Genomic DNA, 26,648 nt, shown 5'->3' on the forward strand with positions numbered 1-26,648 from the left:
AAACACTGAGTAAGTTACTTGTGTCTGACAGTTACAGCTGGGTTAAACACTGAGTAAGTTACTTGTGTCTGACAGTTACAGCTGGGTTAAACACTGAGTAAGTTACTTGTGTCTGACAGTTACAGCTGAGTTAAACACTGAGTAAGTTACTCGTGTCTGACAGTTACAGCTGAGTTAAACACTGAGTAAGTTACTCGTGTCTGACAGTTACAGCTGGGTTAAACACTGAGTATGTTACTCGTGTCTGACAGTTACAGCTGAGTTAAACACTGAGTAAGTTACTCGTGTCTGACAGTTACAGCTGAGTTAAACACTGAGTAAGTTACTTGTGTCTGACAGTTACAGCTGAGTTAAACACTGTGTAAGTTACTTGTGTCCGACAGTTACAGCTGAGTTAAACACTGTGTAAGTTACTTGTGTCTGACAGTTACAGCTGAGTTAAACACTGAGTAAGTTACTTGTGTCCGACAGTTACAGCTGGGTTAAACACTGAGTAAGTTACTCGTGTCTGACAGTTACAGCTGGGTTAAACACTGAGTAAGTTACTCGTGTCCGACAGTTACAGCTGGGTTAAACACTGAGTAAGTTACTTGTGTCTGACAGTTACAGCTGGGTTATACACTGGGTAAGTTACTTGTGTCCGACAGTTACAGCTGGGTTAAACACTGAGTAAGTTACTTGTGTCCGACAGTTACAGCTGGGTTATACACTGGGTAAGTTACTTGTGTCCGACAGTTACAGCTGGGTTATACACTGAGTAAGTTACTTGTGTCTGACAGTTACAGCTGGGTTATACACTGAGTAAGTTACTTGTGTCTGACAGTTACAGCTGGGTTATACACTGAGTAAGTTACTTGTGTCTGACAGTTACAGCTGGGTTATACACTGAGTAAGTTACTTGTGTCCGACAGTTACAGCTGGGTTAAACACTGAGTAAGTTACTTGTGTCTGACAGTTACAGCTGGGTTAAACACTGAGTAAGTTACTTGTGTCTGACAGTTACAGCTGGGTTAAACACTGAGTAAGTTACTTGTGTCCGACAGTTACAGCTGGGTTAAACACTGAGTAAGTTACTTGTGTCTGACAGTTACAGCTGGGTTATACACTGAGTAAGTTACTTGTGTCTGACAGTTACAGCTGGGTTAAACACTGAGTAAGTTACTCGTGTCTGACAGTTACAGCTGAGTTAAACACTGAGTAAGTTACTCGTGTCTGACAGTTACAGCTGAGTTAAACACTGAGTAAGTTACTCGTGTCTGACAGTTACAGCTGGGTTAAACACTGAGTATGTTACTCGTGTCTGACAGTTACAGCTGAGTTAAACACTGAGTAAGTTACTCGTGTCTGACAGTTACAGCTGAGTTAAACACTGAGTAAGTTACTTGTGTCTGACAGTTACAGCTGAGTTAAACACTGTGTAAGTTACTTGTGTCCGACAGTTACAGCTGAGTTAAACACTGTGTAAGTTACTTGTGTCTGACAGTTACAGCTGAGTTAAACACTGAGTAAGTTACTTGTGTCCGACAGTTACAGCTGGGTTAAACACTGAGTAAGTTACTCGTGTCTGACAGTTACAGCTGGGTTAAACACTGAGTAAGTTACTTGTGTCCGACAGTTACAGCTGGGTTATACACTGAGTAAGTTACTTGTGTCTGACAGTTACAGCTGGGTTAAACACTGAGTAAGTTACTTGTGTCCGACAGTTACAGCTGGGTTAAACACTGAGTAAGTTACTTGTGTCCGACAGTTACAGCTGGGTTATACACTGAGTAAGTTACTTGTGTCCGACAGTTACAGCTGGGTTAAACACTGAGTAAGTTACTTGTGTCCGACAGTTACAGCTGGGTTATACACTGAGTAAGTTACTTGTGTCTGACAGTTACAGCTGAGTTAAACACTGAGTAAGTTACTCGTGTCTGACAGTTACAGCTGAGTTAAACACTGAGTAAGTTACTCGTGTCTGACAGTTACAGCTGGGTTAAACACTGAGTAAGTTACTTGTGTCCGACAGTTACAGCTGGGTTAAACACTGAGTAAGTTACTTGTGTCTGACAGTTACAGCTGGGTTAAACACTGAGTAAGTTACTTGTGTCTGACAGTTACAGCTGGGTTAAACACTGAGTAAGTTACTTGTGTCTGACAGTTACAGCTGGGTTAAACACTGAGTAAGTTACTTGTGTCCGACAGTTACAGCTGGGTTAAACACTGAGTAAGTTACTCGTGTCTGACAGTTACAGCTGGGTTAAACACTGAGTAAGTTACTTGTGTCTGACAGTTACAGCTGGGTTAAACACTGAGTAAGTTACTTGTGTCTGACAGTTACAGCTGGGTTATACACTGAGTAAGTTACTTGTGTCTGACAGTTACAGCTGGGTTAAACACTGAGTAAGTTACTTGTGTCCGACAGTTACAGCTGGGTTAAACACTGAGTAAGTTACTCGTGTCTGACAGTTACAGCTGGGTTAAACACTGAGTAAGTTACTCGTGTCTGACAGTTACAGCTGAGTTATACACTGAGTAAGTTACTCGTGTCTGACAGTTACAGCTGAGTCAAACACTGAGTAAGTTACTCGTGTCTGACAGTTACAGCTGGGTTAAACACTGAGTAAGTTACTTGTGTCTGACAGTTACAGCTGAGTTAAACACTGAGTAAGTTACTCGTGTCTGACAGTTACAGCTGAGTTAAACACTGAGTAAGTTACTTGTGTCTGACAGTTACAGCTGAGTTAAACACTGAGTAAGTTACTTGTGTCTGACAGTTACAGCTGAGTTAAACACTGAGTAAGTTACTCGTGTCTGACAGTTACAGCTGGGTTAAACACTGAGTAAGTTACTTGTGTCTGACAGTTACAGCTGAGTTAAACACTGAGTAAGTTACTTGTGTCTGACAGTTACAGCTGGGTTAAACTCTGAGTAAGTTACTTGTGTCCGACAGTTACAGCTGAGTTAAACACTGAGTAAGTTACTTGTGTCTGACAGTTACAGCTGAGTTAAACACTGAGTAAGTTACTCGCAGCGCTACAATATCTTCTTCCTGACTCGTGTTAAATACAATGTATTGATGTTTAAACTTGTTAACTACGGTGATAATACAATTATTATAAACCATTGCTCAAAGATTATTGTTTTTCATTTGTGTTGTCATCTTAGTGTCGTGGGGCTGCGTCATAGTGTCGTGGGGCTGCGTCATAGTGTCGTGGGGCTGCGTCATAGTGTCGTGGGGCTGCGTCATAGTGTCGTGGGGCTGCGTCATAGTGTCGTGGGGCTGCGTCATAGTGTCGTGGGGCTGCGTCATAGTGTCGTGGGGCTGCGTCATAGTGTCGTGGGGCTGCGTCATAGTGTCGTGGGGCTGCGTCATAGTGTCGTGGGGCTGCGTCATAGTGTCGTGGGGCTGCGTCATAGTGTCGTGGGGCTGCGTCATAGTGTCGTGGGGCTGCGTCATAGTGTCGTGGGGCTGCGTCATAGTGTCGTGGGGCTGCGTCATAGTGTCGTGGGGCTGCGTCATAGTGTCGTGGGGGTGCGTCATAGTGTCGTGGGGCTGCGTCATAGTGTCGTGGGGCTGCGTCATAGTGTCGTGGGGCTGCGTCATAGTGCCGTGGGGCTGCGTCATAGTGTCGTGGGGCTGCGTCATAGTGTCGTGGGGCTGCGTCATAGTGTTGTGGGGCTGCGTCATAGTGTCGTGGGGCTGCGTCATAGTGTCGTGGGGCTGCGTCATAGTGTCGTGGGGCTGCGTCATAGTGTCGTGGGGCTGCGTCATAGTGTCGTGGGGCTGCGTCATAGTGTCGTGGGGCTGCGTCATAGTGTCGTGGGGCTGCGTCATAGTGTCGTGGGGCTGCGTCATCTTAGTGTCGTGGGGCTGCGTCATCATAGTGTCGTGGGGCTGCGTCATCATAGTGTCGTGGGGCTGCGTCATCATAGTGTCGTGGGGCTGCGTCATCATAGTGTCGTGGGGCTGCGTCATCATAGTGTCGTGGGGCTGCGCCATCATAGTGTCGTGGGGCTGTGTCATCATAGTGTAGTGGGGCTGCGTCATCATAGTGTCGTGGGGCTGCGTCATCATAGTGTAGTGGGGCTGCGTCATCATAGTGTCGTGGGGCTGCGTCATCATAGTGTAGTGGGGCTGCGTCATCATAGTGTCGTGGGGCTGGGTCATCATAGTGTCGTGGGGCTGCGCCATCATAGTGTCGTGGGGCTGTGTCATCATAGTGTCGTGGGGCTGCGCCATCATAGTGTCGTGGGGCTGTGTCATCATAGTGTAGTGGGGCTGCGTCATCATAGTGTCGTGGGGCTGCGTCATCATAGTGTAGTGGGGCTGCGTCATCATAGTGTCGTGGGGCTGCGTCATCATAGTGTCGTGGGGCTGCGTCATCATAGTGTCGTGGGGCTGCGTCATCATAGTGTCGTGGGGCTGCGTCATCATAGTGTCGTGGGGCTGCGCCATCATAGTGTCGTGGGGCTGCGTCATCATAGTGTCGTGGGGCTGCGTCATCATAGTGTCGTGGGGCTGCGTCATCATAGTGTCGTGGGGCTGCGTCATCATAGTGTCGTGGGGCTGCGTCATCATAGTGTCGTGGGGCTGCGTCATCATAGTGTCGTGGGGCTGCGCCATCATAGTGTCGTGGGGCTGCGTCATCATAGTGTCGTGGGGCTGCGTCATCATAGTGTCGTGGGGCTGCGTCATCATAGTGTCGTGGGGCTGCGTCATCATAGTGTCGTGGGGCTGCGTCATCATAGTGTCGTGGGGCTGCGTCATCATAGTGTCGTGGGGCTGCGCCATCATAGTGTCGTGGGGCTGCGTCATCATAGTGTCGTGGGGCTGCGTCATCATAGTGTCGTGGGGCTGCGTCATCATAGTGTCGTGGGGCTGTGTCATCATAGCGTAGTGGGACTGCGCCGTCTTACTGAAGTCCATCCGCTCAAGAATTTCTCTTAGTATGCTTTCTATTATCCCTGCCTTTTCTTTCAACTTATGTACTACTCTGCCCATACCTCTCATTCTTTCTTAATCTCTATTACAATTTTATGAATCCTCAGTAGGTTCGTGAGACAGGATTTACTTTTCCTAAAACCCTGACAGATGCATCCTATAAACTCACCTGTAAGTGGTTGCAGGGATCGAGTTTCACAAGCAGGGAAGCTTATGAAAACAGGGATTCAGGAAAGTCACGACGGGCGTGAGAGGTGTGGGGGCCCACAACGGGCATGACAAATGAGGCCCACAACGGGAGTGATGAGAGGGCCCTTCGAAGGGTGTTAAAAAGGAAAGAGGGCCCCCACGGCAGTCCTCACAACAGGGGCACCATGCTGCTCAGACGACGATTTATGAAGCACCCGTTCCAAACATAGCAACCCGGGGGATTAGCCTCTCTCCACCACCCGCTGGCAATGCTTCCTCACCGTCTTGGACACTTAGAGGACACGGGAGCCACGACACTGAGGTCCCTCACACCTTGGTGACACACAGGACGCGGAAGTCAGGCTATGAGGTCCCTCACTCCTTGGCTTACATAGGCCATAGGAGACAGGACAGAAAGAGGTCCTTCACACTTCTGCGACACAGGACATGGAAGTTCTCCACACCTTAGTGACATACAGGACAAGAGTGTCAGGACATGCAGAGATCTCTCACATATTGGTGCCACACAGGACACGGAAGACAGGACACATCAGCCCAGCTTCAACAGTGATCGTGGGGATATCATCGCTCTAAGGCACTGTGATATATCCAGCGCCGCCATAGTAAGCCTCAGTTCTATATTATTTCCTCATTTGTCAACAACTTAGCCTAGCCATGAGTAATAAATGTTAAATTTTGGTAGATGCAACCAAAGTCAATCCAAGGAAGGAGAGGACAGGTCAAATTTTTTGGATCCAAAACACCTCGTTGGCATCAACTCACCTCCACTTATATGTAGAGAGGGCAGAAATTAACTGAACTGTAATGCGTATGAAAACTAACGTCCTACTTGTAGGACTTGTTATTTACACAGTCGAGAGATGCAAGACCACTGTTGTCAACCTCTGGAAGATATTTATACAGGTTGAACATACAGGTGACTGATATCTAAACGACAGGTAACATTTTTTTTTACTTCATTAATTTGGGAGCCACCAGGGCCAACAGCCCCCGTGGCCTGGTGGCTGAACCTTTCGCTTCACACGGTCAGGGTCCGGGTACGATTCCCGGCGAAGGTAGAAACACTGGGCGTTTTTCCTTACACCGGTTGTCTGTGTTCCCCATCACTAAAATGGGTACCTGGGTGTTAGTCGACTAGTGTGGGTCTCATCCTGGGAAAAAACTGACCTAGTTTAACCAAAATGCTCTACATAACAAGCGGTTCTCTGTATAGTAGTACATATCATTGATGTCAGCTAGACCTGTATACCTTGTACATGTACTTGTAGAAATAAAGATATTATATTTCTTGTATTATACTAATGGCTGGAGAGACACATTACAGGTAAGCAAAATGCCCACCATCCAAGATACCATCATACTGCCATGGAAGCTGGATAAAGGAGCCTTGACGACAGAATAAAATGGATAGATAGAGAAAATGGGAAGAGAGGCAAACTTGTTGGAGGATTGGCGGTGATGTATGATGAGACTCAATGTAAAACGGGTAGAAATTGAACCCATGCCATGGGTTCGATCCCCACCCGTTCAGTGGTTTGAAGTCGTGTAATTACGATTTCGTGAGTCCAGACAAACTAGATGTGTGCCAGTAGCTGACCGATCCGAGAAAGGTATCTCCCCATGATTGCACATTCCCAGCCTCCTCTACATCAATGCACGCAAAAGGAATAGTGCAGAGTGCAACGTAAGTTTCTAATATAGTTAATGATTCGAGACTCTGATGCAAATCAGAAGAGGCACTCTCAAATTAGCATACGGAACTAACATCACAATTTCTTCCAAAAAATGGCAAATCATGAACTACAACACAAAACTAATTCAAACATTGCACTAAGATATACCAGTATAGAAAGTTTACAGCCAGTCTGAAAAGGCATTCTTTAGTCATCTCACGTAGATCAATATGAATTAATTCACCAGAACTTGAAGTCTGAAGTCTCTCAGACTTCATGAAGCTGATCAGTCGAGGGGGTCACAATTTTTCATATGAAAACTTTTGTTTTTATTTTTTAAATTTCCTCATGAAAACTGGAAAACTGGAATCTGCACAAGCCAAAATCAATAAAAAAAATCTAGGATTCACCAGCGAGTGAGAAAAAAAAGTCAGACAGAAGTGACATTCTCCACTTATTTCGCGGCCACCAATTTCTTTAATAAATTTGGTATATTTAAAAGTTATACTATCCAAACTCGTGGGGCCGGTGCAACACTTCTGTCACTGGTGCAACACTTCTGTCACTGGTGCAACACTTTTGTTACCGGTGCAACACTTCTGTCACTGGTGCAACACTTCTGTCACTGGTGCAACACTTCTGTCACTGGTGCAACACTTCTGTCACTGGTGCAACACTTTTGTTACCGGTACAACACTTCTGTCACTGGTGCAACACTTCTGTCACTGGTGCAACACTTCTGTCACTGGTGCAACACTTTTGTTACCGGTGCAACACTTCTGTCACTGGAGCAACACTTCTGTCACTGGTGCAACACTTCTGTCACTGGTGCAACACTTCTGTCACTGGTGCAACACTTCCGTCACTGGTGCAACACTTTTGTTACCGGTGCAACACTTCTGTCACTGGAACAACACTTCTGTCACTGGTGCAATACTTCTGTCACTGGTGCAACACTTCTGTCACTGGTGCAACACTTCTGTCACTGGTACAACACTTCTGTCACTGGTGCAATACTTCTGTCACTGGTGCAATACTTCTGTCACTGGAACAACACTTCTGTCACTGGTGCAATACTTCTGTCACTGGTGCAACACTTCTGTCACTGGTACAACACTTCTGTCACTGGTGCAATACTTCTGTCACTGGTGCAATACTTCTGTCACTGGAACAACACTTCTGTCACTGGTGCAACACTTCTGTCACTGGTGCAACACTTCTGTCACTGGTGCAACGCTTTTGTTACCGGTGCAACACTTCTGTCACTGGTGCAACACTTCTGTCACTGGTGCAATATTTCTGTCACTGGTGTAATACTTCTGTCACTGGTACAACACTTCTGTCACTTGTGCAACACTTCTGTCACTGGTACAACACTTCTGTCACTGGTGCAATACTTCTGTCACTGGTGCAATACTTCTGTCACTGGTACAACACTTCTGTCACTGGTGCAACACTTCTGTCACTGGTACAACACTTCTGTCACTGGTGCAACACTTCTGTCACTGGTGCAATACTTCTGTCACTGGTGCAATACTTCTGTCACTGGAACAACACTTCTGTCACTGGTACAACACTTCTGTCACTGGAACAACACTTCTGTCACTGGTACAACACTTCTGTCACTGGTGCAATACTTCTGTCACTGGTACAACACTTCTGTCACTGGTACAACACTTCTGTCACTGGTACAACACTTCTGTCACTTGTACAACACTTCTGTCACTGGAACAACACTTCTGTCACTGGTGCAATACTTCTGTCACTGGAACAACACTTCTGTCACTGGTACAACACTTCTGTCACTGGAACAACACTTCTGTCACTGGTACAACACTTCTGTCACTGGTACAACACTTCTGTTACTGGTGCAACAGTTCTGTTACTGGTGCAACACTTCTGTTACCGATGCAGCATTTCTGTCACCGGTGCAACACTTCTGTTACCGGTGCAACACTTCTGTTATGATGAATGGTTTGAAAAACCGACAAGTTGAAGATTGAGACACTTATGGGGTCTTGTTACAAAGAATTCTTCAACACTTGTTCAACCTTTGGACGAAGACCTACTTCGACTAGTGGATGGTACCACTATGACCCCGCCTCCATCTGCTTCACGTCACCTCACTACAGTATATAAGCCACGTCTACGGCCCTATGCTGTACATTCTACAAGATTGATGGACTGAACACATCGACTCCAGGTTGAGGGACTGATTACCTCATTCTCCTCCTCTCCTTACGCCTTCCTCTTTGTATTGGACTGATGAAGCCACTGTGTGGCGAAACGTTTCCTGAATAAAGATTCCCATATGCTGCATAAGTGTCTCAATCTTCAACTTCTGTTATCGGTGCAATAATTCTGTTTCTGGTGCAACACTTCTGTTACCGGTGCAATACTTCTGTTACTGGTGCTGCAATTCTGCTACCGGTGCAACACTTCTGTTACCGGTGCAACACTTCTGTTACCGGTGCAATACTTCTGTTACTGGTGCAACACTTCTGTTACTAGTGCAACACTTCTGTTACTGGTGTAACACTTCCGTTACCGGTGCAACACTTCTGTCACCTGTGCAACACTTCTGTCACCGGTGCAACACTTCTCTTACCGGTGCAACACTTGTTACCGATGCAACACTTCTGTTACCGATGCAACACGTCTGTCGCCGGTGCAACACTTCTGTTACTGGTGCAACACTTCTGTTAACGGTGCAACATTTCTGTCACTGGTGCAACTTCTGTTACTGGTGCAACACTTCTGTTACCAGTGCAACATTTCTGTCACTGGTGCCACACTTCTGTTACTGGTGCAACACTTCTGTTACTGGTGCAACACTTCTGCTAGCAGTGCAACACTTCTGTCACCGGTGCAACACTTCTGTTACCGGTGCAACACTTCTGTTACCGGTGCAATACTTCTGTTACCGGTGCAACACTTATGTTACTAGTGCAACACTTCTGTTACTGGTGTAACACTTCTGTTACCGGTGCAACACGTCTGTCACCGGTGCAACACTTCTGTCACCGGTGCAACACTTCTCTTACAGGTGCAACACTTCTCTTACCGATGCAACACGTCTGTCACCGGTGTAACACTTCCAACACCAGAGCAACATTTCCAACACCAGTGCAACACTTCCAACACCAGAGCAACACTTTCAACGCCAGTGCAACACTTCCAACACCAGTGCAACACTTCCAACGCCCATGCAAACCTTTCAACACCAGTGCAACACTTCCCACACCAGTGCAACACTTCCAACACCAGTGTAACACTTCCAACACCAGTGCAACACTTCCAACACCAGTGCAACATTTTCAACACCAGTGCAACACTTCCAACACCAGTGTAACACTTCCAACACCAGTGCAGCACTTCCCACACCAGTGCAACATTTCCAACGCCAGTGCAACACTTCCAACACCAGTGTAACACTTCCAACTCCAGTGCAACACTTCCAACACCAATGTAACACTTCCCACACCAGTGCAACACTTCCAACACCAGTGTAACACTTCCAACACCAGTGCAACACTTCCCACACCAGTGCAACACTTCCAACACCAGTGCAACACTTCCAACACCAGTGCAACACTTCCAACACCAGTGCAACACTTCCAACACCAGTGCAACACTTCCAACACCAGTGCAACACTTCCAACACCTGTGCAACACTTCCAACACCAGTGCAACACTTCCAACACCAGTGTAACACTTCCAACACCAGTGCAACACTTCCCACACCAGTGCAACACTTCCCACACCAGTGCAACACTTCCAACACCAGTGCAACACTTCCAACACCAGTGCAACACTTCCCACACCAGTGCAACACTTCCAACACCAGTGCAACACTTCCAACACCAGTGCAACACTTCCAACACCAGTGCAACACTTCCAACACCAGTGCAACACTTCCAACACCAGTGCAACACTTCCAACACCAGTGCAACACTTCCAACACCAGTGCAACACTTCCCACACCAGTGCAACACTTCCCACACCAGTGCAACACTTCCAACACCAGTGCAACACTTCTAACACCAGTGCAACACTTCCCACACCAGTGCAACACTTCCAACACCAGTGCAACACTTCTAACACCAGTGCAACACTTCCCACACCAGTGCAACACTTCCAACACCAGTGCAACACTTCCAACACCAGTGCAACACTTCCAACACCAGTGCAACACTTCCAACACCAGTGCAACACTTCCAACACGAGTGTAACACTTCCAACACCAGTGCAACACTTCCCACACCAGTGCAACACTTCCCACACCAGTGCAACACTTCCAACACCAGTGCAACACTTCTAACACCAGTGCAACACTTCCCACACCAGTGCAACACTTCCAACACCAGTGCAACACTTCCAACACCAGTGCAACACTTCCAACACCAGTGCAACACTTCCATGGCTCTGTGAATAAAAACTATTTTTAGTACAGAATTTTATGTATAGATAAGAGTAGACATTTAGTATGGGTTTCTTTGCCTGCAAAACCCATGGTGGCCCGTGGCCTGGTGGTTAAGGCTCTCGCTTCACACGGTGAGGGGTCTGCGTTCGATTCCCAGTGCTGGTAGAAACATTGGGTATGGTTTCTTTACACCGGTTCTCTACATTCACCCATCATTAAAATGGGCACCTGGGAGTTAGTTGACTGGTGTGGGTCGCATCCTGGGACGCTGACCTAATTTGTCCAAAATGCTCAGCATAACAAGGTGCTTTCTATATAGTATATCATTGATATCAGCTAGGACTGTACACCTTGTACTTGTAGTAAATAAAGATATTATTATTACTAATTTCAAATTTGCACCTATGCAAACTGAACCTATGGATACTGATTCTTCTCATCTAGTGCATCGGCGTTAACATATTGAAGCCGATCACAAGAGGCATTGTTTAGATTTTGAATGGATATTAATTTTGCAATTTATTTAGTAAAACTGGAAAACTGCGACAAATGCTGCTCAGTAACAATGTGAATCTTGCGTTCAACATTACGAGGTGTCAAAGTTTGAACCCGGTCAGAAAAGACATTCTCCAGTCATTCGCACCTACATACAGTGAACTTAAAAAAGAATAGCATCCTGTGTGAAGGATGCATCAGCCATTAAATACAGAAGCTATTCTGAAGAGGAATGCTCAGATCACTTTAATATGATGCAAAAATAAAACTAACCACACTATTTTACACATAAAACCGGAAGAATTATACCCACTCACGCAATTCCATTTTTTTTTCTAATTAGATTACATCTTTTTGAATAAGCCGATCAGAAGAGGCTTTCTCGAGTTATCGCAGGGAAACAAAATTTCAGGAACTGACCACAGATCATCCACACGTGAAAAGTTGCATGAACTGTTTCCGCATTACAGAAAAACAGTTTTAAATTGTGAAGCCGATCAGATGACACAATTTGAAGTTATAAACGAAAATTTTCGGGAAGCAAAACGAAACAGTCTCAGGAATCTTTGAAATCTCTACATATCTGGAGAATGCCTCTACTGATCGGCTTCAAATTTACCACCATTTTTTTTAGGCAAGGTCTGCTTTGCTGTTTAATAAAACTCGTCAATGTAGCTTCGGCTACATTTCATAACCAGGATGACGACCATGGTGTAGAGGCTGTGTCAGCCCAAAATTGAAATTTTAATGAAATTGGTGAAAAGTTGAATTCGTTGGATTCAGGACAATTCTTGGAATATGGTTATTCTGATAGTCTTCAAACTTTCACTGCTGATGAGCTTTATTAAAATAAATTTAGTTTAAGTTTCACCGGTACAACACTTCCAAACACCGGTGCAAGACTTCAAAACACCGGTGAAACACTTCCAAACGCCGGTGCAAGACTTCAAAATACCAGTGAAACACTTCCAAACACCGGTGCAACACTTCCAAACACCGGTAAAATACTTCAAAACACTGGTGAAACACTTCCAAACACCGGTGCAAGACTTCAAAATACCAGTGAAACACTTCCAAACACCGGTGCAACACTTCCAAACACCGGTAAAACACTTCAAAACACTAGTGAAACACTTCCAAACACCGGTGCAAGACTTCAAAATACCAGTGAAACACTTCCAAACACCGGTCCAACACTTCCAAACACCGGTGCAAGACTTCAAAACACCGGTGAAACACTTCCAAACACCGGTGCAACACTTCCAAACACCGGTAAAACACTTCCAAACACCGGTGCAAGACTTCAAAACACCGGTGAAACACTTCCAAACACCGGTGCAACACTTCCAAACACCGGTAAAACACTTCAAAACACCGGTGCAACACTTCAAAACACCGGTGCAACACTTCCAAACACCGGTGCAACACTTCCAAACACCGGTAAAACACTTCAAAACACCGGTAAAGCACTTCAAAATACCGGTGCAACACTTCCAGACACCTGCGCAACACTTCCAACAAATTTACAAATTACAAAACAAAACTGCTCATAACATGTTTAAATCTTCACGATTATTACTCATCTTGAGAGAATAAATCGTATATGTACCACTTTTTTAACATGACCTAAACTCTTTATCTTGATCCTGGTGACGAGTCATGAACCTAAATCTACAAGAATAAGTGAAATATCTTTCACTGTAGGTTTCCAGTAAGCCTTACTGTCAACCTGGAGGCCTGAGCTGATAACGGCCAGCTGTCAACCTGGAGGCCTGAGCTGATAACGGCCAGCTGTCAACCTGGAGGCCTGAGCTGATAGCGGCCAGCTGTCAACCTGGAGGCCTGAGCTGATAACGGCCAGCTGTCAACCTGGAAGCCTGAGCTGATAGCGGCCAGTGGGGACGATGACTTTTGGAAGGATCTACAGGGCAAAAAAAATTACATTTAAAACGCCTCTTATTTAGGCAGATCATAACTCCGGCATATTCTTAACGGACACACCCACACGAGCAAGACAGACTACAATGCACCAGCACCTTCCAGAAGCATAAGGGCATCGGGTTACAAAGAGTGTAGATTCACATTTCAAATGATATCGTGCTCAGATTCTTAATTGTGATGGATGCGCTCGTCTCCTAACCAGTAGCCTACACACTCTGCCTTCCTTCTGAATCCTGCTGGTACTCTTCACCCATATGGTGACTCAGCTCCCTACAGCCTCCCCGGGACAAGAGTGACTTGCTTCTAACTGGTTGTGTTTATAATGAAACATAAAAATGTCTCGCGACCCGGGTCTTCATCACATGAAGACCTACTCATGGTTATACAACAACTGGCGTTCCTGAGATAGAGCTACCACTCCATTAAACAAAAAAAACAACTGAATCGTAGAGTCCTGGGATGGGCTTCCAACTTTAGGTTGGTGTGTTTATACATCACAGATGATGGATGATTGCTGGTGGTGGTGCTTACAAGGGTGCCCTGTGTCCCTCTGAAGACACCCTGGGTGCATATCTGGCCACCGAAGAATGAATGTAATATCTGTGTCCACTCAGTGTTAGCCTGCCCTCCTCTGTCCACTTTACATTTAAACAAAAAAAAACTGGACTGCCCACCTGTGGGCCAAGATACTAACCTACCCGAGGAAGTCAATGGCACCAGTGACAGACTCAACAAAACTCATTAGCAGTTAGTCGAGTTATTCCACTGTCACCACACACCAACTTGCTGACCCTCGACGCGAGAGACAGTGATACCCCGCACACCCGTTACGTGATCCATGGTTGGCCAAGCTGTACGATACCCGGATTGTGGAAATCCTTAGAAAAGCACATGTACCACACCAGACAGTGTGACCTGCACCATACCAGTGTAACGTGCAGTACACCAGAGTGACCTGCACCACACAAGGAATTGTGATTACCCTACACCATAGTGATCTGCGCCACCCAGGTATTGTGATTTATTACACAGATGGAGCAGTAGCCCAGCACTCTCTGTTTGCACGAGCAGTAGCCCAGAACTCTCTGTTTGCACAAGCAGTAGCCCAGCACTCTCTGTTTGCACAAGCAGTAGCCCAGCACTATCTGTTTGCACGAGCAGTAGCCCAGCACTCTCTGTTTGCACGAGCAGTAGCCCAGCACTCTCTGTTTGCACGAGCAGTAGCCCAGCACTCTCTGTTTGCACAAGCAGTAGCCCAGCACTTTCTGTTAGCACGAGCAGTAGCCCAGCACTCTCTGTTTGCACGAGCAGTAGCCCAGCACTCTCTGTTTGCACAAGCAGTAGCCCAGCACTCTCTGTTTGCACGAGCAGTAGCCCAGCACTCGCTGTCTGCACAAACAGTAGCCCAGAACTCTCTGTTTGCACGAGCAATAGCCCAGCACTCTCTGCACAAGCAGTAGCCCAGCACTCTCTGTTTGCACGAGCAGTAGCCCAGCACTCTCTGTTTGCACGAGCAGTAGCCCAGCACTCTCTGTTTGCACAAGCAGTAGCCCAGCACTCTCTGTTTGCACGAGCAGTAGCCCAGCACTCGCTGTTTGCACAAGCAGTAGCCCAGAACTCTCTGTTTGCACGAGCAATAGCCCAGCACTCTCTGTACAAGCAGTAGCCCAGCACTCTCTGTTTGCACGAGCAGTAGCCCAGCACTCTCTGTTTGCACGAGCAGAAGCCCAGCACACGCTGTTTGCACAAGCAGTAGCCCAGCACTCTCTGTTTGCACGAGCAGTAGCCCAGCACTCGTTGTTTGCACAAGCAGTAGCCCAGCACTCGCTGTTTGCACAAGCAGTAGCCCAGCACTCGCTGTTTGCACAAGCAGTACCCCAGCACTCTCTGTTTGCACGAGCAGTAGCTCAGCACTCTCTGTTTGCACGAGCACTAGCTCAGCACTCTCTGTTTACACGAGCAGTAGCCCAGCACTCTCTGTTTGCACAAGCAGTAGCCCAGCACTCGCTGTTTGCACAAGCAGTAGCCCAGCACTCGCTGTTTGTACAAGCAGTAGCCCAGCACTCGCTGTTTGCACGAGCAGTAGCCCAGCACTCTCTGTTTGCACGAGCAGTAGCCCAGCACTCTCTGTTTGCACAAGCAGTAGCCCAGCACTATCTGTTTACACGAGCAGTAGCCCAGCACTCTCTGTTTGCACAAGCAGTAGCCCAGCATTCGCTGTTTGCACAAGCAGTAGCCCAGCACTCTCTGTTTGCACGAGCAGTAGCTCAGCACTCTCTGTTTGCACAAGCAGTAGCCCAGCACTCTCTGTTTGCACAAGCAGTAGCCCAGCACTATCTGTTTGCACGAGCAGTAGCCCAGCACTCTCTGTTTGCACGAGCAGTAGCCCAGCACTCGTTGTTTGCACAAGCAGTAGCCCAGCACTCGTTGTTTGCACAAGCAGTAGCCCAGCACTCGCTGTTTGCACAAGCAGTAGCCCAGCACTCGCTGTTTGCACAAGCAGTAGCCCAGCACTCTCTGTTTGCACGAGCAGTAGCTCAGCACTCTCTGTTTGCACGAGCAGTAGCCCAGCACTCTCTGTTTGCACGAGCAGTAGCCCAGCACTCTCTGTTTGCACAAGCAGTAGCCCAGCACTCGCTGTTTGCACAAGCAGTAGCCCAGCACTCTCTGTTTGCACGAGCAGTAGCTCAACACTCTCTGTTTGCACGAGCAGTAGCCCAGCACTCTCTGTTTGCACAAGCAGTAGCCCAGCACTCGCTATTTGCACAAGCAGTAGCCCAGCACTCGCTGTTTGTACAAGCAGTAGCCCAGCACTCGCTGTTTGCACGAGCAGTAGCCCAGCACTCTCTGTTTGCACGAGCAGTAGCCCAACACTCGCTCTTTGCACAAGCAGTAGCCCAGCACTCGCTGTTTGCACAAGCAGTAGCCCAGCACTCGCTGTTTGCACGAGCAGTAGCCCAGCACTCGCTGTTTGCACAAGCAGTAGCCCAGCACTCTCTGTTTGCACAAGCAGTAGCCCAGCACTCTCTGTTTGCACAAGCAGTAGCCCAGCACTCTCTGTTTGCACGAGCAGCAATTTTTATCAGAACTGTGATGGAAGCCTCAGTGAAAAGGGAAGTAATATACAATTCGTGTGGTTTTCATCACATATTCAATTACTCCTACACGATGAGGTTGATAAATTAGCCAAAAAATGTCCCTGGATGGAAAAAAAGAAGAAAGTGACTTGCGTGTTTCTGTGTCAAGAATTAAGAATGATATCAGGAGAGAAGTACATAATGAATTTGAATGTCACAGGAATACAGTTAGAAGCCTAAGTAGATCAATAACTCACTGTGATAACACGAAAGTAGATAAAGCACATTTATGGAGTAATTACTGACTGATATTGTAATAGCCAGGTTATGGCTTGATTACAAGTACTTCTGGCAGTTCAGCATACATGTAGATAACGAAATGCAAAGTATTTGACTAACCTCATGATCACTCTTTTGAACATCATGTGATTGATAGTCCACTTTTTAAAGAACACAGACAGCATAACAACTTATTTGCTATGTCAAGGTACCTTATTAATGAAAATAAGATGTCAAACATTTTAAGCAGGTACCATGAATTTTCTAACATATAAAACGTAAGTAATAGGCTTCTGTTAACCTCTTTGGGGCCTAGTTCCTAAGTCTTGTACGTGTCTGTAAACTCTTGTGCTATCGTCCTTAGGATAGCTATGAGTCGCACAATAAACCAGCCAATACGGGTTCAAAATCGAAAAATCTAACCTACCTGATGGATGCTCCACTATACAGTAGAATTGTCTGACGAGAGTCCGGCACTGTTATCACTGCTACTTCGGGCACCCGAAGGCTATTTAGTCCAGTAAAAATTAGCCAACCTAGAACTAATGGGATAAGAATTAATTTTTACTGTTGATGAATATTTACGAAACAATTCCTGAAATTATGACAAAAGGAGACGGAGCAGAATAAGAGTACAGTTAACTTGATCTTCAGCTATATTTAATGTATATTTATTCTAATTATTGTTGTAACTTTATTTTTTTTTATTTTGCAGTGAGTTTTATCATTAATTCTTATGAAACATCGTCTAAAATACGAATTTGTGAATTCAAAAGTGTATTTTTTAAAAAAGATTATAAAAAATCGACTAATAGACTTGTGGGTAAATATAAATGCATGGCCCGGTGGTCTGGTGGCTAAAGCTCCCGCTTCACACACGGAGGGCCCGGGTTCGATTCCCGGCGGGTGGAAATTCCGACACGTTTCCTTACACTTATTGTCCTGTTCACCTAGCAGCAAATAGGTACCTGGGTGTTAGTCGACTGGTGTGGGTCGCATCCTGGGGGACAAGATTAAGGACCCCAATGGAAATAAGTTAGACAGTCCTCGACACTATGCATGTGGTGTGCATTACAAATAATAAATTATTGAATTATGAGAGTAACCAGAATGATTCATACATTTGGTAAATACGTTTATGTTAACTGCAAACAGCAGACAATTTCATTAGTTTGAGAAAATTGCATAAACAGTCATTTTACTGCACTAAATGATATTTCACTTTTCATCCATGATGCTTATTCAAGGTAAAAATGAGTTTGCACATCTTTCTTCCTTGCAGTCACTACATTCTGTTGAGCATTTCAGTTAATGTGATTTGCAAGAACATCGCATCGTATCACAGTCCGATCATCGTATCTGCATCCGATCATCTCCAGCAGAGTTTCCGGAGCTTCTAAGTCTGCTTGGATATTTTTTGCTCCTCTTGAGGAACGGATCAAAGGAACTGAAGTCAGCATGACAGCAAAGTATTATGAAAAGGTTGGTGTTCTCTCTGGTAACGGTTCAGACACAGGCAGAAACAGATTCCATCGTTGTTTGAATGCTTGACGAAACTAAGTAAGTTTATTCAGGTATACACAAATACAGTTACATAGATTATCATACATAGCAGCATATGTGTAGAGAACCTGGGATAACCCAAAAAAGAGTCAGACTGACTTATTTCCATTGAGTTACATTTGGGGTCCCTACAGCATCACCTTCTGGAAGAACAGACTAACATCTAGGTTCTCTCAGCTGCCAACCGAGAATAAGAGTGCATTTCTGCGTGTTGGTGGCAAAATGTTTCTTCTTAATTTTGATGGGCATCATCATTCCCCCAAAGTTCACTTGGAGACCAGTAGTACCTCGTTCTCGACGAGGTTATGAGGCTGGCCTGTCTCTATATTTATCTTAAACAGTTACGGAATATTTGTAGGTTCTACTTACATAATTCCCTTCCAAAGGAGGTTCCATGGTCCTGGTGAGGGGATCTTTATCTAAGGAATTGGATCTGTGCTCCAGTTCCCTGAACTGAACCAGAATACCTTCTATAGCCCCCCCCCCCCACAGGCGCTGTATAATCCCTACAGGTCTAGCACTCCCCCATGATAATAATAATACTTACATAATTACCATATTTCTTGCTGATAGACTCAAATGTAACATCACATAATGAGACATCATCCAGGAAGTACTGTATTTTATTTCTCCTTTGGTTGGCAGAGGCATGTCAGCGCCTCTCCCTGCTGTCTAAATTGCTGAAGCAGTTTAAACAACATAAGGACTTCTTCGAGAAGCCAGAAAGCCTCTCGAAGAAGTCCTCATGTCTTATATAAAGCCGAATGGTGGCCACACCGCTCATGTTTGAGTATATCTACTCTTAACTCCGAAACTTCAGCAGCTGCTGTTATTAAACACTGGAAGAGTAACTTTGGGTTTATCACTGATTTTAACAGAATCCTTATCATCCGTTGTGATAACATACTACTTTTTCTTGAACGTTTGTTTCACTACTTGGTTTCCCAACCAATATTTACATGTTTTTACAACCCACGTCTTTCTCTGTAAGTCCACATTGCAGTTTAGTTCGCTGCAACACCAGTGGCGATGCTACTCAGATCTATGACGCACAAAATGAACTGTCGAAAAGAAGTTCAAAGAGACAGGTTATATTTTTGTTGTCTATTGTCTGTCATGCTTTTGTCATATCTTTCTGCTGCTCGCTAATTAAATGCCATACTCTCCTGCATCCTTCATGCCATCATTTAAGATCAGCAAATGATGGCATAGACAGATGCCATTGTGTCCGTTGGGACACCACCATTGCCCGATAATAATTTTTAAGTATCATTATTATTTTTATTATTGTTATTATTATTATTATTATTATTATTATTATTATTATTATTATTATTATTATTATTATTATCATTATTATTATTATTGTTGTTGTTGTTGTTGTTGTTGTTGTTGTTGTTGTTGTTGTTGTTGTTATTGTTGATGTTGTTTATGCTTTTAATGGAAAGTGCTAAATCCGTAGGAGTCACATAATGGCTGGGTAATAGGAAGTAATCAGGGAAGGTGAAGGAAGCTCTAATTCTTTGAATGAAGATCCCTTCATCAGCATGAAGGCAGCCCAGCCCCCTCCCCCCCTCCCCCTTTCCCCCCTCCCCTCCTCCTCCCCTTCCACTCCCCCTCCCCCTCCCCCTCCCCCTCCCCCCCCCCCCCCCTCCCCTCCCCCCTCCCCCCTCCCCCTCCCCCTCCCCCTCACCTTGAAAGACAGCCAGATACAAAACCGTCATTCTTGCCCAACATACCTGAGGACAGGAAAAACAAGCGAGGCAGGAAAAAACGAGCGAGTCTCCTAACATCTGCTACCTGTCACCTACCAGTAAATAGACACAGAAGAATCAATGACTAGTTTTGAGTCTCATTCCCAGGAGGCACTAGAAAGGATGCAAATGGAAATAAACTATGTTGCTTATGTGATTCCGGGTCTTTAACCCACAAGGGTTACCTACCCCTGGGCTATCTGGGTTGTTGACCCACCGGGTCACTAATCCGAACAGACTTCTTGCACCACCAGTGCCAAGGTCAATGAGAGTTCACTGGCACAGTGTGGCAGTCTAGGCACGTATGACCAATACCTGCCTCACCCATCTACTCCAATGAAAAAAAATGATAAATACAAATATGCGTTTCGGCTGGTCGCTGAAACACAGTTTGATCCAACCCTGTCACAGGGCCCGGAGCAAGTCAAAAAAAAAAAGTGTAAACTTTGGAGAATGGAAAAAGAAAAAAATCACTTACCTTCCATTTTCTTTCCCGACCCTCCGAGAGGTGTGGATGCAGGTGTTACATGCATAAGTTATCAGCCTGACAGCCACTGGGACAATGACCGCGTCTCCTTCCATGTTTGTCAGTGCACGACAATAGTTAATCATGGGAGGGAAGAAAAGATAAACACGAAAGAAATGAGGAGGACGAGGGTAAAGTATAATGAGGAGTGAGAGAGAGACAGACATACAAGGCCAATATTGTTAAAGTGCCACACTTGGATCCACTTCGAGGACAGCGTGAAACAAGCTTTTATGCCACAAGACGGGCAGAAAGCAGCAACTTCACTCTGGCTGTACCCTTCTCCAGAACATCACTCCATCTGCGATCATATATACCCAGGATGACTCGAGTATGGAACACATTCATACAACATAATGATGTCAACGAGATAAAGTCAGTTGATCAAATGAAAATTCTGGCCCACAGATGGCTCCAACTTCATCCTGTTCCCTACTTGTATGTCTCATAACAATAAAAATGCTTTCAAATGAGCTGATGTAGGTAACAGCTCTTAGCTTGCCAATAAAGTTAGGAATCCTTAACCTGTAAATAGCTTGTTAATAAAGCTAGGGATCCTTAACCTTGTCAAACCCTGTGTAAAAAAAAAGACGATAATCTACCTCTGGTAGATGTAGAGAAGGAAACAAAGGGTACAAACTCAAGTGTGCACAAGAGTTTATCATCTTTGCTCAGGACTTCGGTTCGCCTCCCTGTCAATTTTTTTTATTGTGTGATTCACTGTGACATCCCAAGATTAATTCTCTGTATGGCAAGGGGGAAAAAAAGTATTAGATGTACCAGTAAAGACTTGATGGTGTAGGGACGGTCAACGTTGTTTAACATCGTGATGGCTCATGTATGACTCAGGAGAGGCTTTGTAAAACTCGTTTATTAAAATCTACGTGACTGAACAGTATAAAGAAAACTTGCTACACACACACACGAACTCGGTTCAATACCTCATCCACAGAATACAGTGTTTTTTTTTTTAAGCAAGAGTAATACTGCAACCAGCCGGGAATCGAACCCGGGACATTTAGCCCGGCCCCAAGTGGTTTAAGGAGTCGGGAGGTTAGCTTGGCACCCAGGAGCAGGGCCAAATGCTCCGGGTTTGATTCCCGGCTGGTCGCAGTATTATATATATATATATATATATATATATATATATATATATATATATATATATATATATATATATATATATATATATATATATATATATACATATATATATATATATACATATATATATATATATATATATATATATATATATGTATGTATATATATAATATATATATATATATATATATATATATATATATATATATATATATATATATATATATATATATATATATATATATATATATATATAATATATATATATATATATAAAACCGCTGATAGGTCCACTCTTTCCCCTTTCCTTGCTACAAGAGCCTTGTTGTACCTCTTCTTAAAGCTATGTATTTATTCCACCTCTACCACATTACTCTCCAGATTATTACGCTTCCTAACAACTCTAAGGCTGAAGAAATTCCTCCTAACATCCCTCTGACTCTTGTGAGTTTTCAGCTTTCAGTTGTGCCCTCTTGTTCCTATTACCCATCTCTGAAACATGCTGTCCCTGTTCACCTTCGCAATTCCTCTCAGTATTTTGTACGTCGTTATCATATCCCACATTGTCCTTCTGTCTTCCAGTGTCATCAGCTTGAGTTCATTTAACCTCTCAATAACATGAAACTTCAAGGCAAAAGATGCAATATAATAGTGAGCGCAATATTCTTGGAAGAATGCTAGAACACTGAAGCACAACCTCTCTGAAGATGTAATGATTGTTAAATCATTCGTTTAACCTCTTTTAAGAAGAGGCTGAACGAGTACTTTCCAACCGAGGGACTAAGGTACTGTAACTCTGACTTTAGATCAGAAACGACAGTACATTGATCCAAGAAGATCAGCTGACCACTAATCGCTTAGCACATAGTATTGGCAATAGCATAAATTAATCTATGCTATTGCCAATGGCATAGATATTACGACTTAAGTACTACCACTACTAGCTGTAGTGGTAGTCATAGTGGTTGGTATTATATTTCCAACCTTCCTATTCAATGCCCACTCATATTTTCCAATAGAAGCGGTTTTTATCATGATTTTTTGAAGCTGGCGTTGTAACCGGAGGGAGTGGAGGCCGGAGAGAAAACTTTCTGCTATACCTTCCTCGCTTTAATGATCTGTATATCAGTAGAGAAAGCCAGCCAGAGTCCAGATGTGGGGAATAATGTCTTCTGATATCTTCCTTTTTCATGTTCTCTGTTCTCTATTCTCTGATATCTCTCTCTGTCTCTCTCTCTCTCTCTCTCTCTCTCTCTCTCTCTCTCTCTCTCTCTCTCTCTCTCTCTCTCTCTCTCTTCCTACCCTTGAATCTCTTGCCCTCCCCTCTCACCGTCCTGACGGGTCAATAGGCAGACAGGAGCAGTTCCTCATTGCCTCATTACCTCCCATTCACGGGTCATGGCTCTTCTCTTCCTCCTCCTCTTCTTCCTCCTCCTCCTCCTCCTCTTCTTCTTCTTCCTCCTCCTCTTCTTCCTCCTCATCTTCTTCGACACGTTGACGGGTTTCTTAGCTAAATATGCTACACGAAGATCGATTCACTGCCTAGGAAGTGTCCGATCCTCTGAAAACGATGTATTAGATTTTTTGACGGCAGTGTTAGAACCACTGACATTAATATTAGTTTCACTGACATCAGTGTTCGAGCCACTGACATCAGTGTTCGAGCCACTGACATCAGTGTTCGAGCCACTGACATCAGTGTTCGAGCCACTGACATCAGTGTTCGGACATTATAGATAACTTCTAATTCGTTTATATATTTATATTAGTATTTATTCTCCTCATGAGCGAGTTGCAGTTCCTGACGTAACAAACCCGAAAATAAGACATTCACAATATTGTCCAAGAAATTCTGGTGTGAGTACTGATGACTGATTATTATTATTATTATTATTATTATTATTATTATTATTATTATTATTATTATTATTATTATTATTATTATTATTATATAAAAAAGCGCTAAACTCGCATGGGTCACGCAGCCAGAGGGCTTGTCAGTGACGCCCGCGTGTTGTCCTACTTACCATAACATGTGAATTACGTAACAACTAGAACCTGCAGACTCTTTCAGGGGAGGAGCTCATGATCTAAGGAACTGGAGCTACTCTTCTCTTCCTCGAATTAAACCTGATTACTTTCCGTTCCCCCCCCCCAGGCCTAGTATGATCCGTATGGGTTTAACGCTTAGCCACGACTATATAAATAATTCGGAGTTTGACTCTCTTGCGTCTGAGAACAAGTCTAGGTTAGGTGGATGTTGTAGACCGGTGGTCTAGCCTCAGCTGGTTGTTATCTTACCTGTGTTATCACCGACTCTTGACATGTTATCATTAGAACACAAAGTTGTAATGAACAACTGTCAATGCATAAACAGAGTATGTAAGTTTATTCAGGTACAGGTACACATAAATAAGTTACATAAATTATCATATATAGCAGCATATGTGTAGATTACCCTGGAATACCCCAGAAAAAAAGTCAAAGTGACTTATTTCCATTGAGGGTCTTTATAATATCTTAATATTTAAGCCTTAACAATTAAAGCAGCTAAATAAATGAACTATGTAAAAATCAGTTACAATACAAGGAGATATACTAGGAATAAGGTCAAGTAAGTTATTTACATTAACATTAAAGAGAGGATCAGATTACAGTAATAGGTACATGAATATTACAGAATTAGGTACATGTATGTAAGCTGTTCGAAAAATCACTCTCCTCCCTTTCTGTAGCTTCATTCATTAGGTACTTCTTAGCTCTCTCTCTGAACTGTCTCATGTATGATAGGCTCCGACATGTGCAGGCAGACCGTTGCATTCCTTGATTGTTGTACAGTAAAAGGTGTGTGAAGCCTGACCACTTACTGTAGTTACCACAAAGTTGAGTTCCCTCTCCCTAGTACAATACTTGTTTTGGTTCCCAGCCTTGACAAACTTGGCAGAAAGATATTCTTGACACTACTTGTGAGCAATTTTATGAACGTGTTTATTCACTGACAGTTTATTGGTGTTTATAGACTATATGGTATTGAGAGAGGGAAAATTAGATCTCACACTAAAGCTCCTGGAGTGTAGAGAAATCGCAAATTGGGTTACAGATGGAGCCTCTGACGGAAAGTCAGAGGCTTATCTATTAAAATCCCTGGCAGTTGAGGTGTAAGAACGCCGGCCTCTCAAATTGTAGGTCGAGGATCGATCTCCTGGTCCATCTCTCTTTTATTCATGTTAACGACCCCGCGGCCCAGTCTATGACCAGGCCTCCTGCTGGATCAGGGTCTGATCAACCAGGCTGTTACTGCTGGCCGCACGCACACTGAAATACGAACTGCAGCCCGGCTGGTTAGGTACTGACTTTAGGTGCCTGTCCAGCGCCGTCTTGAAGACAGCCAGGGGTCTATTGGTAATCCCCTTTATGCATACTGTGAGGCAGCTGAAAAGTCTTGGGCCCCTGACACTTACTGTGTTGTCTCTTAGCGTACTTGTGGCGCCCCCTGCTTTTCGTTGGGGGGATGTTGCACCTCCTACCCAGTCTTTTGCTTTCGTAGGGAGTGATTTTCGTGTGCAAATTTGGGACTAGATGAGAAATTTGGGACTAGAAGAGAACTATCATGGGCCTGGCATACCTAGTTTTGAAGGTTCTCATTATCCATCCTATCATTTTCTTAGCAGATGTGTTAAACGTTGCTGTGATCCTTGAAAGTGAGATCCTCTGACATTATCACTCCCATGTCTTTCACATTAGTTTATCGCTCTATTGCGTTGTTGGAATTTGTTTTATACTCCTATACGGTTTTAATTTCCTCGAGTTTTCCATATCGGAGTAACTGAAATTAATCTTCATTGAACTTCATGTTGTTTTCCGCAGTCCATTGAAAGATTTGGTTGATGTCCGCTTGGAGTCTTGCAGTGTCTTCAAATTCGGGTGTCATCTGCAAAGCAAGACACGATGTTGTGGCATACATCTCTGTCTATATCAGATATGAGGAAAAGGAACAGGATGTGGGCAAGTATAATTTAGCCTTTTACTTCTGGATTTGATTTTCTGTCACCGTGGCCTTTAGCCCTTTGTCTGACATATAAGTTTTGATAAGAGACCTTTAGTTTTTTGCATCTGGCTTCTCGATGTGATATTAGACCTTGCACCATTAACAGCTAATGCTTTGTCTTAAGGCTTCATTTTTAATCCCTAGTTGGCCCGATACTGTGGGAAGACAGTTTAAGGATATCTGATGACGTTAGAGAAGTCTGATGTGAAGAATAACAATCACAGTACCGTGGCTGGGGAATATTCACTAATAATCCACACTCGCTGATAAGGCAACTTCAGACGATGTTCCGGTCGGTCTTTGACCATTTTCAGGGACCAGCTAGGAAAAAAAACTCCTTTTAAAATTTAATTTACAATGTGTGGGTTACATGACAATGGAGCAGAGCTTCTTAAGCTTCCCACCCATATAAGAGAGTTGGTACTACTATATTTTCATACATTCCCTTCTTTACCTCCATAGATAACGTTTCTTTGTCTCCACATACCACTCATCTTTTCTATATATAATGACGTGCCGCATAGGTAAAATTTAGCAGGAACTCATTTAAAAGTAAGTCATTTCTAAAATTTTCTCCTGTACATATAAAGATACATTTTTTTTAATTTATGTTAATATAAAAATTAAT

The sequence above is a fragment of the Cherax quadricarinatus genome, chromosome 26, assembly GCF_038502225.1.
Source record: "Cherax quadricarinatus isolate ZL_2023a chromosome 26, ASM3850222v1, whole genome shotgun sequence".
NCBI lineage: Eukaryota > Metazoa > Arthropoda > Malacostraca > Decapoda > Parastacidae > Cherax > Cherax quadricarinatus.